General features: G+C 40.9%; 1 protein-coding gene across 7 annotated transcripts in view; it reads right to left on the bottom strand.

Annotated features, from left to right (window-relative positions):
- Positions 1-17,253, bottom strand: part of LOC308396722 (DNA (cytosine-5)-methyltransferase 3A-like) — a 100,654-nt gene that overhangs the window by 74,977 nt on the left and 8,424 nt on the right. The window lies entirely within an intron of this gene.

Below are 17,253 nucleotides of genomic sequence, written 5' to 3'. Positions count from 1 at the left end.
GTTAGAGAGAAATCCCCCAAATCAGACATTTGGCTGTGACCATAGTTCTCCTGTTTGTTCTTATTTTCTTACATTGATTATACAAACTCGTATCACCCATTAAAAGATTATAATTGGACCCTCACCTGTTTCTATCTCTCCTGGGCAGCTGGGAGTGTTGTGTTTGGATTCCCTTCCTTCCCTGCCTCCCTGCATTTTTGGAGGTATTTGATAACCTTTTGGACAATAATGGAGTCGTTCTCTTTTCTTACATGATCCCAATGCAAAGTGTGACTTGCTCAGAAGCAGAGGTTGCACCAAAGTTTTCAATGAACCCAAGAAGACATATGAGAGAGCCAAACAAAATAAGATGCACTTGCTCCAACTTTAATGTGGTTTCATCCAAATTATGCTTTTAGGTTTAAGGGTGTTTTACTTTAGCTAGAAGGCTGCGATCTCCCTGCTGAAGAGATTCTCATTACAGGTTTTTTTTTATTTATATCCAAGCACTCTTTATACACATCGCTGCCTCGGGCGGAAATTAAATAAATGTCACTGATACCACAGAGAAACATTAGTCTCTTGTGCTGCTGAAGCAGAGCAAGGAGCTTTAAATGTATCAGTTAGGGGCAAATTCGTTTTTAATCAGAGGTTTGCCCAACTTGTTCAAAGCTTGTTTAAGATAAGACAGAAAAAACTAAGATTATAACAAATGTGTTCACTGCTTTCTCAGTAGGTTAAGATAATAGTTCCTTAGGGTTTAAATGTTCTTTTTTTCCCTCACTAAATAAATAGCTCTTTATTCAGTTCAGGGCTGAGTAATTTTCCTTCGAAAATTTAAAATATTTTCCTGGAAAACAGATACAATATCATATATACAATAATCAATCACATTTAAAAACAAACTTTAATAACAGAGTTTCTTAATTTCAGTTTTACTCCAAAATTGTAAACTCCAAAATTATGATGTAGAAGTCAATTTAAAAAAAATTACATTACTAACTAACCCCACTTTAGACTTTATGGAATCTTGAAATTCCATGAGTTTAAATATTTTGGTCCAACTGTGTTAAAGTTACTACAAACTTAAATTAGATGTAAAAATAACTTTTCCAAAACGGATTTTAAAACTGAACGTGAAACAATTTTTTAAACTGCATTAAAATAAAAACAAAATTCACAAAGAAATATAGATCATCATCAACATCAATAAGCCCCACAAAGTTCGTGCAAAGTTAATTGTTTACATTTTGTAATGAAATATACTATGGGTTCCACATTTACCACTCAGAAAACGTTATATGACTACGAAAAGAGACAGTATTACTAGATGTCAAATTTGGATAATAAAGAAGAAAAATACTTGTAATATGTCAATCCTTCTTATACCTCAAAGTGTTCACATTTGTTTAATGATATTGTGACTTTTTTAATGTTTCATGGCAGTAGATTGTCTCAATGAGGAAAAAATAGACATCCTGTTGCAATAATGTATATCATCTTTACTGCTGCACCGTGTACTTCCTGCTGTCATGCTTGTTTTTTTACCCCTCGCTCTTCTCTGCAGGACGTAGTGTTACAGGGACACTGGAGTGGTTGCTAAGGTGCAGAAACTGCTCAGCAACTGCCTCCAGTGCTGACTAAACATTCTGATGTCACTTCCCTGACAATCGGCTTAGCAACCAGTTAGAGCACTGGGTAATGGCTTTGCACCAGCGTGCCTGATGTGTTGTCCATATGCCTTTGTCGTGACATACGGTCGGAGAAACACACACTCAAAAATGGACTCAAGTATGTGGTGTGCTTTAAAAAAATGTTTAACCAGTGAGATTGTTAGGCAGCTACATAGCTGATGATATGTGTTATTTCCCTAAGGTTCCTAACAGTAATGGCTCCTCTAAGAAAACATTAATTCTCTTGCCATGAAAAGGTGGTCCTGAAACCTGAAATCTTAAGCAAAGGCAAAGGTTAAACTGGATCATTTCTTCAGCAGGGAGAGAAAATATGAGTTTGCAGAAGGGTGAGCAAATATTCTCATTGTAAAAGGCATTCCATTTCAATTTGTGACTGGTACATACATCCCTTTGTTAACCTTTAAGCAACAAAGACATTGTCCCTATACAGCAACCTTTATCTCTGACAGATATTTTAAAAATATTTATATATAATGAATTGTGTTTTAAGTAATTTTATGTAAAAAGGAGATAAAGTGATTTCCTTCAACTGAACTGTTTTATGACAATTTAGAATGAAGTATCTGTTTCAAGGCTTCTGCAGCATGCTTACTACTTTAAGGCTGTTAACCATAACTTGACTGCAAAACATCAGATGCAGTGATTAAAAGTTGAAAATTGCAATAAAAATCTGAGACAAACAACCAATAGATTTTTCAGTTATCTGTGCCACAACAAAGGGCCAATTACTGTACAAAACTATAAAAAGCTGAAATAAAAATATGAAATAATAATATTTTTACAATTTTTACCTTTTTAGTTTCAAATAGTTGTACAGCACTTTGTTTGAAAGCGCTTTATAAATAAAGTTATTATTATTATTATTATTATTAATTTAAAACATCACTACAGCAGATATAAATATACAGCCGGAGTATAGTCCATCTTCAAACCACTGTAGTTTAACCATAACAAACCCAAAGCTGCTCAATTGATTCAAGTCATATATGAATCAAATGAGCTAAAAAAAACCACTTCACGACACACACACACATGCACACAGAGTAGACTATCTGTCCAAATATCTTTGGTCTATTTCTGTCCCCTGGCAGGTTATTTTAGGCCACTGCAGTTGCTAAGCAACCAGACTGCAAAACAGGCGGCAGAGGAGGATCCCATCAGCAGCAGACAGCTTGTCCTCTTTCTTTCGTCCCCATCTCCACATCCTCCTCTCTGTCTCGCTGTCCTTTTATTCCTGTGCTCGATTCCTAGATCTCCCTCTACATCTGCCTACTTCCTCTCTTTTACTCTGAATCTGCTCCTCACCCATTCATTGGATGATGAAGCCGTCAAAAGAAAGAGATCCACTTACGCTCAAACAGTGTTTCTGCAGATTACATTCTTACACATTCAGTTCATTCATATCAATATTTACACTTGCCTGCTGACACACTGATGTTCACAAATTCACACCACAATGGACTGAAATTTACAACAAAAAAGGTGGCCAATGTAAAATAATACATTACCAAGATTATTATTAAACTAAACCAGATGTGGTTAAACCCAAAGTTTTTAAATCACCACCAGCTGCTTTGCTGATCCTTCAGAGAGGAATAGGACCAACTGCAAAGCAAGACAGTGAAGCAGCCCACAGCATGAATGACTAACTGAGAGATACGGAGCTAGCCCCCTTAAAATGAAACTGAAAAAAAAAATATGGTAACTGAAATAAATGTACTGAAAAATCTTGTGCTGGAAGTGGGGAAAAAAATGATAGTGAAAAACAATTACAACTGTAACTGACATATAAGCTGTACATTGTATTTTTTGTTTTTGCTTATAGTTTATTTATTTTTTTTAGTTTCAATCCATTTTTTTCAGTTTCAATTTGCTGGCACTGTTTTGGTGTCTGGGTGCGCGCTTGAGGGGCAGGGATTCTGACCAGCATGCATTGTATACATCATAGAGACCACTAGTACTTGTTTCTTTCAATGGCTGCTTCAATTTCAGGTGGAGCCTCTAAACCGCAGGTAAGTCATCATTTTCCTTCATCTTTCCTTGCTATTCCACTGGACTGGACATAAGTTTAGTTTTCTTAGCTACATCTGGTGAAGTTGTGGTAAAATGCTAACATTAGCCTATTTGTTGTAGCAAGCTAGCCTGCAGTTAATATCTGCTAAATTTAGGGATACCGGTGTCTCTTTAGGAGTTGGAGGCCAGTGATGTAGTAGCGGCACAAGATCCCATCAACAGGTTAGCACAAAGTGTTCTGCACACCTCATACCGCAGTGCAGCAAAAGCAGCCTCATGAGCGCTGGGAAGGACAAGCCCAGACCCCAGGAGATGGCTAAGTTAGTAATTGCATGGGAAAATTATACTTTTAATTATTTTGATTTGTAAAAATTTTAAAAATTAAAAAAAAAATCTGCATTTCTGTTATCTATGTTTCTCACATATAGGTCATTTCCACAATTTTTTTAAACCAAAAAGTGTGTGTGTGTGTGTGTTTGTGTGTAATGTAGACACTAAAGTTGTCGTGCCAGAATTGGTTCTTTAGATACAAGGGGGGAGCGAGCGAGTCAGACACCAAGGGCACAAAGATGAAGCAGGTCTGATCAACAACAGTTTATTCCCCAAGGCGGACAGTAGAAATAAAACAACCAAAATACTAAGAAAAAAGTATACAATAAAATGTTCTCCATATGCTAAAATTCCCACGGAGACTAGATAAAACAATTCTAAAACCCATAAAAATATTTTTTTTTACATGCACTAAAATCCCCTGATGTAATTGTCCCGCAACCCCAGATGAATGTTCATTATGGGTCCACCAGCAGGCCAGAAATTTTTTCTCCAGAGCGGGGTCCACGCCAGCCTCATCCCAGACAGACGAGAAGGAGTCTCCTGTCCCCCACCTGAGCCCATCACATCCCAGCCCAGCTCGCATTCTGCACTGGAGTCCGTCATGGCCTTCTTGTGTTCCTCTGCATGTCTGGAGCCTCTCTCTTGTGCTCAGCTAGCCTGCTTTTAATAGGTCTTTAAACAGCTGAAAGGCCACCTCTGGATACACCCATACCTCAGCAGGTGATCCCTATCAGCTAATTGTTCCATGTCAGCCAATCCACAGTGGATTAAAAAAAAAAAGTCAAATAAAACACTAAAAACCATGCAATACAAACATTAGAATAAAATCATGAAATTAAAACTACACTCGCAAATAAACACTAAATTCAAAATTAAACCAATATAAAAGATAAATACAAAGTTCTACTGTGTGACATCTGTGTGTGCTTCAAAGCAATTACTATAGAAAAGATGTGTAATTTTTTCTTTTCATTTTTCAGAACTCCATCTTGGGCCCGCCTCAGAAGACGGATAAACCAAGCATTTCATGAACACTGTGATGGAGACCATTGCTTTGTGTATTGTTAGAAGTACTCAGATAATCCCAGAAGGCTCTAGACTTTTACCTAAAGATATTATATTCAGTCCTGAAGAAAGTTAAATATTTAAATATATATTATGCTCTCTCTGGTATTAATGACTCCGGATTACTTTATGGTAAATAACACACTATTGGCAAAAACAGTAAAAGAATTCCAGATCAGAAGCTTTTAGTTCAACATACATGATATATGGTGACACAGTTACATGGGTGATTAATCCTTTTGACTTTTTGTCTTTAACTTTATCTACAAACAGCTGCAGCTTTTACTGACAGCACATCATGTGGTACTATAACCGTTGTACTCTTTTGATCAGTTTTGGAGTTGCTACAAAGAATGAAGATATAGGATGATTTGTCTGTTGCCACTGGGTGATGCTGAGGTCTCAATCTAAGGGCAGCTTCTGTAATCACAAAGAGAACAGAATCATCACAAACTGAAAAAGTTTATCTCTAAAATCTGAAATAAAGCTGATCCTTCTCTGTTCTCACACACTCAGGATCCCAAGTTCTTCTCTTACATTTGTTTTTAAACATTTTTTTTTTTTTACATTTTCTAAAAACAAATCCTAGGTTGCATCAGTGTGACCAGCCATTCGAGTAAAAAAAAAAAAAAAAAGTCTTAGCAACTCTGAAAGTCTCTGTGTGGCCAACAGCAGACAACATTATACCCATATCATGGCCTAAACCAATCATGAAGGTACTGCTTAAGCTGGGCATACTGTGTGCGATTTTTTCAGTTGTTTTATTCAGCTCCTGCTCAAACTGTGCGATTGAATCGCAGGAGTTAGAAGTTCATAGGTCATGATGCATGGTCTCACACTATACGGCCCAATGCTCTGATGCGACCTGCGTCCATAACATAAACCTGATAACACAAAATCTGTCTCTCGCTCTCCCTCTCTCTCCCTCTCAGTCTTTCACTTGCACAGACACACACACCACCATCAACTTTGCTAAATTGCTAATGTAAAAACATTGACCAGGCAGCTGCAATTGAGCAGCAATGTCCATCCAACTGTTTTCATGGTTGTTGTGGTCGTGATAATTTTATGAGGTCACATCGAAAAGCCTCGGATGAGCTTGCCAAAGTTATACAAGCTGGGCATCCATCACTTGTGCCCAGATCACACCCTGCACTGCGGCGCTATTCTGACTTTTTCACTTCCATTTCTGTGTTTGCGCGTGCACAGTGTGAGAGGTTGTGTTGATACTCTCACAAGGGGTGACAGGATTTCAAACAGGTTTGATTTTCTTGCAACCATAAGATTGATGATCGGGAGCTGGTCGTGCAAAAAGGGGAATAATAATCCAATAGCGCACAGCGACATCTGCACATTCCGCCAATGTGCTAATGTTCTGCCAAATCCTAGGTCGCACCGGTCGAACTCTGAAAGTCTCTGTGTGGTCAACAACAGACACACATTATGCCCAGACACACATTATGGTCTAAACCAATCAGAGATAGTCAAGGGCGTAGCCTCTCAGATGCCCATGCCCAAGGTAAGATGTTCAGATACTAAGATGTTAAGTTTGAAGCCTTTGAGGCACTTGTAATTTTGACTTTCTTTTTATTTTATATATCTTGAGATATTTTAATTTTAAATTTCAGCTCAGTGAAGCACTTTAAGCACAAGAACTTTTTTAGAAATGTATTTTTCGGACTATAAGGTGCACTTAAAATCCTTTAATTTTCTCAAAAGTGTGCTCTATGTATGAATTCTGGTTGTGCTTACTGACCGCGAATTGATTTTATGTGGTACATGGCTCTCAAAAATCTGCCAAAATGTTTTGATGGATTGTTGGAGCATTACGGCTACCATAGTCAGGAGCTTCGCAGAGTAATACGTTCCATGCTTCAACATAATATTACCGTATTGTGTGTCTATATGGGTTCACGAGTGACGGGAGAAGGGACCCGAAGATCGACAGACGGATTGGTGCTGGGGCTGCAGTGATGTGGACGCTGTACCAGCCCGTTGTGGTGAAGAGAGAGCTGAGTGTAAAAACAATGCTCAATTTACTGGTTAATCTCCCTCACCTATAGTCATGAGCTGTGGGTGGTGACCGAAAGAACGAGATCATGGATACAAGCGGCGGAAATGAGCTTCCTCTGAAGGGTGGCTGGACTCTCCCTGAGAGACAGGGTGAGAAGTTCAGCCATCCGGGAGGGGCTCAGAGTAGAGCCACTGCTCTTCCACATCGAAAGGAGCCAGTTGAGGTTGTTGAGGCATCTGACAAGGATGCCTCATGGCCGCCTCCTGGGTGAGGTGTTCCAGGCATTTTTCACTGGGAGGAGGCCCCAGGGCAGACCCAGGACACGCTGGAGAGATATCTCTTGGCTGGCCTGGGAACGCCTTGGTGTTCCCCTGGACAAGCTGGAGGAGGTGGCTGGGGAGAGGGAGGTCTGAGCTTCTGTGCTTAGGCTGCTGCCCCCACAACCTGGCCCTGGATAAGCGGACAAAGATCGATGGATGGATAGATGGATGGACGGATATTTAATCCGTAGTTACTGAGGGGTTGCTGAAGTGCCAGCTTTTTTAAAGTTGGTGTTACTGTCCTTACAGATGTGGCAAGAAAACAGAAAACATGCTGCTGTTTGCACATATTTAATAATCAGCTCTGCACAGGAGCTGAAGCAGAGTCCAGCCTGATCCTCTTACAGTATAATACTCGTAATAATAATACAGTAACGGCAGTTAGTGACTGAGCAGCCGGGTGCTTTAATCTTGATTTCTTTAGTCAAATCACCTGCACAGATCAGCTAAATGAACTTTACAAAACAAGTTTTCCCAACAGCCAAGTGCTCATCTTAGCTAGCTAGCTAGCTAAGGACATTAGTTATAGATTAGCTTACAAACACATTTAACTTACCGAAAATCTGGTCCTTCTGTTGGGTAGTCCAGTTTACTGAAGAACACATCAGGCTGTCAGTTTGAAACAGTCGGTAACGTAAACGTTGAACCTCTCAGCATCTGCCATTCCAGAACAGCCACACATACAAGTTTGTCCGTGACTGCAGCCGCTAAGTCGTTATTATTTTCTACAGTCATTGGTCAGCACTATAATGTATACAAATACATTTGGGTCAGAATCGCCGCCCCTCAAGCATGCCCCTGGACGCCAAAACAGTGCCAGCAAATTGAAACTGAAATAAAAGGATTGAGACTGACAAAAATGGATTGAAACTAAAAAAAAAAAATGTAAGCGAAAACAAAAAATGTAAAGTTTCAATTAATCATTTTTTACTATCAATTTTTTTTTACTTTCAATACAAGATTTTTCAGTATATTTATTGCAGTTACAATATTTCTTTTTAGTTTCATTTTAAGGTGGCATCGTTCTAACCCCGTAGTGAGACAGCTGATTACTGCCCATTATTTATTATCACAAAAAAAGAAAACTTAAGTGCCCATTGACCTCACTAGTGTTGGCTGAACAAACACAATTTTTTTTAGGTAACGCAGTTCTTTATTCAGTAATCACATTACAGTTCGCAATCAGTTATGTTGTTAACTTGTGTTACTCTGCGCTTGAGTCTCCGCTACCGCTTCTGACAGAATCATCCAGCCACAAAATGGACTCAGCAGATTCAGCGGCCTCGACCCCCACTCTCGCCACATTGGTGGCAATGCTGGAGCGTAATGAGCAGATGTTTACCAATATTCGAGGTGAGCTTGCAAACCTCACACAGGCTGTAGCCCAGCGAACACCTCTGGCGGTAAATCCACCCGCCACTGCACCCCCGCAGGAGACAGCAGCTCCAACCGTAAGTGCCACAGCACCAGCTCCTACACCTGTTCTATTAGACAGATTCCTACCTACACCTAGAGCTTTTTCTGGAGAACTTGGCAAATGTGCTGGCTTCCTCACTCAATGTTCTTTCCAGTTTCGTCAGCAGCCACAAGTTTTTTCTAATGATGGTGCTAAAATTACTCCAGGATCGCGCGCTGACTCAAAAATGAACTGATGCTTCGTGATCGAGTGCATGATCGAGTACGTGCGCACCGGAGTTCACATGCACGCTTGGGTTGAATCCATATCAGAAGACCACAAATCAAAACAAACACACTGTGTTGGAAGCAGGACTGCCAGAACTATGCTTAAAATCAGCGCAAAAGACAAAGGGCTGTATCGCGATCGATTGCGCCCAGACGCCAAGAGACGGTACCGCCGTTGTCCTATCCCGATATCTTCGTGTACCTTGTCTGTGGAGTCAGCGCATACACGGCGAATCATTTTCGGAATTATAAATTCCTGGAGGCGCACATCTAATTCACAAACAGTTGGGTACAAGATTTGGCCGTTTTTAAACCTCCACGTTGTGAGTACGTTGACCATATGACCAAGATACAGCCAGAGGCTGCCAGCTGTGCGTTGCCATGTAAATAGTTTGCATTTCATGTGTATGTACTTGCTAAGTACATGTGAACAGATCTTGAATAAAAAAAATAAACATACTTTTCTTTTCTGTTTCATATGGTTTGCCTGCAATAATGCCAAATAATAAGCTACTCCGTCAACATGACGTGTTTCTGCAGCATCACACATTAGGATGTTTTATCTAATTATCTATGACCTCAGCGCATTCAAAATAACACTAAAAGCCTATTAAGCGAGATATGAATTTATTTAGAACTCACCGGAAAGAAAATGCTGCAAGCAAACCAACAAAAAATTGGGGATGGCAGAGAACTCGATATCCGCTCGTCTGACCGCTGCAATCCAAGCCTGACGTCTTCGTTTAGTAATATCGGATACATGAGATCCCTCCCGTTGCCTCCAGGAGGGGAAACGATGAAAAGAGAGCCCATTTTCCAGCTTCTTGCCTTCCCTATCGTGTGATCTAATGTTGCAACTGACAACACAGCACGTACGAACCATAGCTGACGCTTCCGTGTGCTTTGTTTGGCCTACTGTCATGGCGGGAGGGGGCGTGGCATCACGCTCCAAAGCCCTATTCTCTCTCTGTTCTCATCGACTCTGGAGTGGAGTCGAATTTCACTGACAGCTCGCTCGCCGCTAGAAACACTGCCAAACCCTCTCCGTGTTCATGCACTGTCAGGTCAGCGTCTACCCGGCATTACCCATGTTTCAGAGCCTCTCTCTCTCTCTCTTTTGGGTAATCACACAGAGAGAATTTGTTTTTTGCATTCAAGGCACCGCTCACCCTGCTAGTATTAGGCCACTCCTGGCTTGTGCTCCACAACCCACACATTGACAAAAAGGATTAGAATTCGTTCGGCCAGACGTCTCAACTCCCGGCAGGCTAGGTGGGCTTTGTTCTTTACCTGCTTTGATTTTACTATCACCTACAGGCCAGGATCATGGAATGTGAAGCCGGACCACCTTTCCCGGCAGTTCTCCACCACAGAAGAGGAATCGGACCCCGAGCCCATTCTCCCGCCTGCGTAATTGGGGCCGTGTCATGGGAGATCGAGCCACTCATCCAGGAGGCACAAGAATCTGAGCCAGATCCAGGAACCTGCCCACCCGGCCGCCTCTTCGTTCCTACATCTGTCCGCCCCCAGGTTCTCCAGTGGGCTCACACCGCCTGTTTCTAGTGCCACCCGGGGGTCCTCCACACCATATCCTTCCTCTGACGCTACTTTTGGTGGCCCACTATAACTAAAGATGCCAAGGAATTTTTGTCAGCCTGTTCTACATGGGCTCAGAATAAACTTTCCAACCGTCCTCCGTCGGGCCTTCTTCAGCCTCTCCCCACATCAGCTCACTCATGGTTGCATATCTCCTTGGATTTCATCACTGGATTACCGCCCTCTACGGGTAATACTACAATTCTAACCATTGTCGACCGTTCCTCCAAAGCAGCTTATTTCGTCACCCTTCCGAAACTTTCCACTGCCTTGGAGACGGCCCGGCACCTCACCACCCACGTGTTCAGGCTCCTTGAACAAGTGGGTGTTCCCTGAGGACATCATTTTGGACAGAGGGCTGCAGTTTACATCACGTGTGTGGAAGGAGTTCTGCTCTGCTCTGGGCGCAAAGGTCAGTCTCTCTTCATCATCTTTCACCCACAGAGCAATGGATAATCTGAGCAAGCTACCCGGGAGCTTGAGCCTCCGCTGCGTCTCTTCCCATAACCAGTCGACCTGGAGTGAACAGCTTCCATGGACTGAGTATGCGCATAACAGCCACACCTCCGCCGCCACTGGAAAGTCTCCTTTTAAAGCATCCCTGAGATACCAACCACCTTTGGTTCCTGCCATCGAAGGTGAGCACTCCGTTCCATCTGTGCAAGCTCACCTCCGCAGGTGCTGCCGTGCCTGGCGTGCGACTCGGGCCACCCTACTCCGGACTAAAGAACGAACAAGGCGCTTGCTGACTGCCATCGGACACCTGGCCCCGGAGTATGCTGTGGGACCACAGGTATGGCTGTCTACTCACTTTGTGGGTTGAATCAAAAAAAAACTGTCACACCAGTTCATCGGCCCTTTTGCCATACATGGCATTGTCAACCCCGTGTCTGTTCGCCTCAAGTTACCGCACAACATGCACATTCATAACGTGTCCCAGATCAAGCTCGTGCTCTCCAGCTGTTGTGCCGCTCTGCTTTTCAGTTCTCCACTACCCCTTGTGACAGTTATAGAGTTTTTTTTTAATATGTGTAAAATGGCAGATAGAAGTAAAAAATCACCAAGCAGGCCTTTTCTCTTTTGGTTACTTGACCTATTTAAGATAACCCTTCAGGGAGGAGGAAAATATTTTGGGGGTCTACAGCTTTTGAGGAATGGAGAGGTGAAGATTATTTTTATTTTTAATGCATGAAATAAAAAGAGTGAAATACAAATTGAATCCAGGACAGTAACAACAATACAGTGCTGCTAACAGACAACAATAAGGAAGCATCTGCACAGACAGCAGGCTAACACAAATGTCACAAAGAACTCAGAGTGATGGTGAAGCTGAGTGTATGCCAAGCAGCCAGAGCCTGATAATCAATAGGTGACTACAGCAGTAATGAGCTGTCAGGCTTGTAGCATTTTAGCCTCTACACAGAGTCGTGTGGTAATCACTGTGAAGTACTCTTTCAAGTGGTTGTCAACTTTGTGTTTATAAGTAAACACTAAAAGAGTGTGTGTGTGTCCAAAACACATTGGCAAAACAATTTGTGTCAGTGAATGGGCCTGTCGCCTAAGATTTGCACTGTTAACTGATAACTATCCGACTTTGTATTTCAGGCCATGCTATGGAGTAATTTAATCTACTTACAGTGCTTGTCCAGTCTTGCTGCATACTATAAACACTTTAGACTACAAGCCACATTTTAACCACACAGTCAAACAGCACTTTACTCTATACATTTCAAGCACATTATTTACCTCATATCAATGGCTTTGGACTGCAGGAAGAAGCGGAAGTACCCAAAGGACACTTCAGTGAATAAAACTCCCACCAGGATTCAAGCTATGGCCCTTCTTATTCTTAGACAATACTGCTAACTATCTGCTACTGTGCTGCCACATGCAGTGAGCAGTGCAAAAAAATTTAATCAAATCAAATCACTTTTTTTGTCACATCACATGTGCTGGTACACTGGTACAGCACATGTGGGTGAAATTCTTGTGTGCAATACACAAGAAACATAAGATACAAACCAAATATAAGAACAGGAATGTGAGAATTATAATAAATATATTTACAAATATAAGAATGTATGCATATTACTAAATATATATACCAAACACACACACACACACACACATATATATGTGTGTGTGTGTGTGTGTGTGTGAGTGTGTGTGTATATATATATATGTGTGTGTGTGTGAGTGTGTGTGTATATATATACATATGTGTGTGTGTGAGTGTGTGTGTATATATATACATATATGTGTGAGTGTGTGTGTATATATATATACATATATACAAAGTAAAATAGACAGAGGTCAGCAGCATGACTATTGAGCAAAAGAAATGGCATATATGTGAAGTGAACTTTTTTGTTCGTGTGAACAGACCATGTGAGATCCTCTGCCAGATGTACAACTAGGAAACGGAAGCTGCTCACTCGCTTCACTGCAGCGCCGTTGATGGTAATGTTGTTGTGTGCTTCTCTACTTCTCCAGAAGTGTACTATCAACTCGTTTGTTTTTGTGATGTTGAGAGTGAGACGGTTCTCTCGCCAACAGTGTGTCAGGGCGCTGACCTCCTCCCTGTAAGCCATTTCATCACCTTTGGTGATAAGACCCACCACTGTTGTGTTGTCTGCAAACTTCACAATGATGTTGGAGTTGCTAGTGGCCGTGCAGTCGTAGGTGTAGAGTGAGTACAGGAGAGGGCTCAGTACACACCCCTGTTGTGCACCAGTATTCATTATGACGGGGGATGAGGTGATGCTGCCCAGTCTGACCACTTTGCGTCTGTCAGACTAAAAGTTAAGAATCCAGCTGCAGAGAGAGGTACTCAATCCTAGGTCCTGCAGTTTCCTGTCCAGCTTCAAGGGAACGATGGTACTGAATGCTGAGCTGTAATGTACAAAAAACATTCTCACATACATGTCCCTTTTCTCCACCTGCGAGAGAGCAGTATGTAGTGTCAGGGCTATATCGTCATCAGTGGACCTGTTGTGGCGGTTTGCAAATTGTAGAGGGTCCAATGAGTTGGGTAGTGCAGAGCAGATGAAGTCCCCAACCAGCCTCTCAAAGCATTTGCTCACGATGGGGGTCAGCGCTTCGTACCTGCCACATTCTCCGAGGATTGTCAAATTGTTGTTCCGCTCTGTTCCTGAACTCACATTTGGCTGCTTTAATTGTCTTCCGGAGTTGGTAATTTGCGTGTTTGTAGTCACGGAGGCAAAAGCAGTGTTCTGTGCCGCCAGTGTGGTGCAAACAACACTGTTAATCCACGGTTTTTACCTTTTCCATGGAGTAAATAAGTAAAATACCGCATTCCTTTTTTTAAAGTGGTGCACAATGCGCAATGCATTACTTTTTTAAGTAACAACGCCACCACTGGCCCCAAACTCAAAAGAATCTGTGGGGAACCCTGTACTCCAGCCCAGCTTGTGAGACTTGGCTTCATCCTCTTTCTGAAATCGAAGACTTAGCTTTCTGAAGGACAATGGAGTGGTGCAGCTCCACATGGAGATAACCTTGAAGCTAAAAGGTTTTTGCTTTTTATAGCTTTTGCTTTTTATAGGTATGGTTGAGGAGCTTTTTGATTGCACCTCGTATATACCGTCAAAGAGAAACTGTCTGAATTTGTGTACTGTTATTACTAGTTCTGCATTCACAGCATACACCAGGAGAGATCAGGTAGGTGGCTAAAGGGATGTTTAAACCCACATCTAGAAGGTAATAAACACTCCACACTTGGTCAGAAACACAAATAACTTATTTTTAAACAAAATGCTGTGGAAATGAAATAAAACATTTTTTTTCACATGATTAGGATGTTACATATCGCTGTTACGCCCGGGGCACACCTTTTAACAGTCATCAAACTGTCTTTGTAAGCATATGCGTATTGTAAATGCTGACAGGCACAGGCATTAGAGAAGAAAGATGATCTACTTTGTCAGAGCTCATCCTTAGCTCTGATTGGTGATTTCGGGAAAAGGAGCAGCACCTAAGAAATCTGTGGGCTCACAGGTTTGCTGGTGAAGTATTGAAAGCCTGTGATTGTATATTACCATGCAGAAAATTGTGGATGGCATGCAACCTATAAACATATGTTCAGCTTGCAAGAATGAATTTGCACAGCCGACTTTACATAAACTCCCAACTAGCACGATTTGTATGTGCATTTAATTGAATCATCCATTTCTTACTTTATCTTGCTGTTCTATCCTCTGCATGTTAGTAGCTCTTGTCAGTGGCGCCCTTCAGATGTGATTTTTTTACTATCTTAACTGTTTAATATACTTTGATATGCATTTTGGCTGCATCGTCTTACTAATGTGATGCAAATATATTTGAAGGGCAATAGCTGCTGTTAATAACAACAATGGATTTAAAGGTATTTAGCTGCGCTGCGCTTCATCTTCAACTTCAACTCTGTCAGCTAGACTAGTTAAATCATAGCCCGAAACATTGCCTGTTCACATCAGTATATCAACTTTAACTATCAAGTTTTTTAAATTTTATATGTTTTGCACTCATATCATTCTAGGATTTTAATCTCTCTTAATGTTGTTCTAGTTGTAAATTTCATGATGTAAGTTGACGTTGTTTTCTGTGTTTTGAAAAGAGAAATCAAATAAAATGTATTATCATTACTATGAAAGCTACAATATAATTTTGTGTTAGGGGACACATAAAAGACAAACAGTCAACACTTTGGGAATCTCTGCATTTCAGGTTTTGCAGTGACCACCAATTACATGAAATTAACCTTTCAACATTTTTCGGACATGTGACTCTTAAGGGTCAAATGGATAAGGCCCCAGTAGTACAAGACAGGAGACTGGTGACCAACCATTTGGCAACCACTTAGCAGTTGCTAAGTGAAACTGATTGCAAACTTATATACAGCGCCACACCAAAAACCTCCTTGTGAATGCTTTGCTCACTAGCAGACTGCCATCTGTTTGCATAAAGGGCAAATTTTCTGAAAACACTTGCTAGCTACTCTCTGAGCGATTCTGCCGGCACCTCTGGCTCCTGTCTTGTTCAATAGATTACAGTTGGCATGAGTCAGGTTCCCACACCTCTTTTATGTGTCTCCTTGCCATCACTTCCCCTCTGTCTTCAAACTGAGACTTCCTCCGATTTCTCTCTTGGCTTTGCTCGACTCTTTATGAGAGAGTTAGACCTCAGGAAGTTAGAAAGAACAGCTCTATAAGGGAAACTTTGTTTTGGTCTGATGCCATCATGTGAATGGGGAAGCTGGCAACTGAGGTGGGCCTTTTTATAACAACACGACTATAGAATAAACTACAAATTTCTCACAGATTGACGAGGGCCACCCTGGGCTGCAGTAAAACAAATGAATGGAGCCATTTTTCACCTGTCTCCTTACTTGTGTCCAAAATTTTAAAAAAAAAATTAAAGACCATTTGAAAGTCTAAACCCTGCACTCGTCTCGTTTACTGTACATGTGGTCAAACAACAGTGTGGAAAGTAGAAAGGCCTGTAGTGAATGTAAATAAAAAAACACTACAAGTTTAGTTATTACAAACACACAGTCAGACTTGCCAGCTTCTCTGTGAGCGCTGGCTAAAAAAAGCTCTCAACCATGAGCTAAGAAGCCAAAGTAGTGGTGGTAATGACAGCTGTAGTAAAAGAGGTGGTGGCTGTAATAATATCTGTGGCAGCAAAAATAACAGTAGTAGTACTCCTTCAATATGTATAATAATAGAAGCAGTGATGATAAAAGTGACAGAAGCAGCAGGAGCTGAACTGTACAAGGGTTACAGCTGAGTTTGGGTACTTTACTTAAGTGTTTCCAATACATAATCATTTAGTTTTACAAAACTGTTTAAAGAGGTAAATATTGTACATTATACAGTAACACATAATTACTGTTGTCACTCCATACAAGACAATTAGTATAAAACTGATGTAATGTTTCATAATTTAAATAACTCAAGCCTTTATTAACGGGTTATTCATCAATATACTGCCTAATGGATTTATCACAGTACTTTGGACACTGTCGCAGTTTTTATGGCTTTTGGAGAGTGTTTCATAATTCATGTTTTAATGTGAAGGTACTTTCATTGTTTTGGCACACTCATGTCTCTTCTAAATGCAATATTTTTATTTTTACGTTTGTTGTACTTCTAGGACTCTTCCAGAAGTGTTAGGATATGCCGGCATTGTATTTGTACTTTTTGTAAATTTCTCTATAGTCAACAAGTGAGACAACTGCTTTTAAAAATATGTCAGATTTTCAAAATAAAACCCAGACTTAGCTATGTTTACCAGTTTGTAGTCAGTTTTTCGTCATGATGCTTTTTCTCTGAGGTTTTCAACTTTAAAGACCTTAGATAGTTGTTAAAAGTTATCAGGTTCATCCCAAACATGTCAGATGATCTCAATACAAGCTCTAGTTATTCCAGGAAGCTTTAAGGTATCAGATTTTAAAAATAAAAGCTTCTACACATGCATATATGTACAAATTTGAGTTAGCAATCAGGCTTAGATCTTTTCAGTTAATCTATTTAGCTACAATTTTTAACATTCTAGC

This window comes from Rhamphochromis sp. 'chilingali', assembly GCF_963969265.1.
Source record: "Rhamphochromis sp. 'chilingali' genome assembly, chromosome: 5".
NCBI lineage: Eukaryota > Metazoa > Chordata > Actinopteri > Cichliformes > Cichlidae > Rhamphochromis > Rhamphochromis sp. 'chilingali'.
This window is presented reverse-complemented; position numbering and strand designations above follow the sequence as displayed.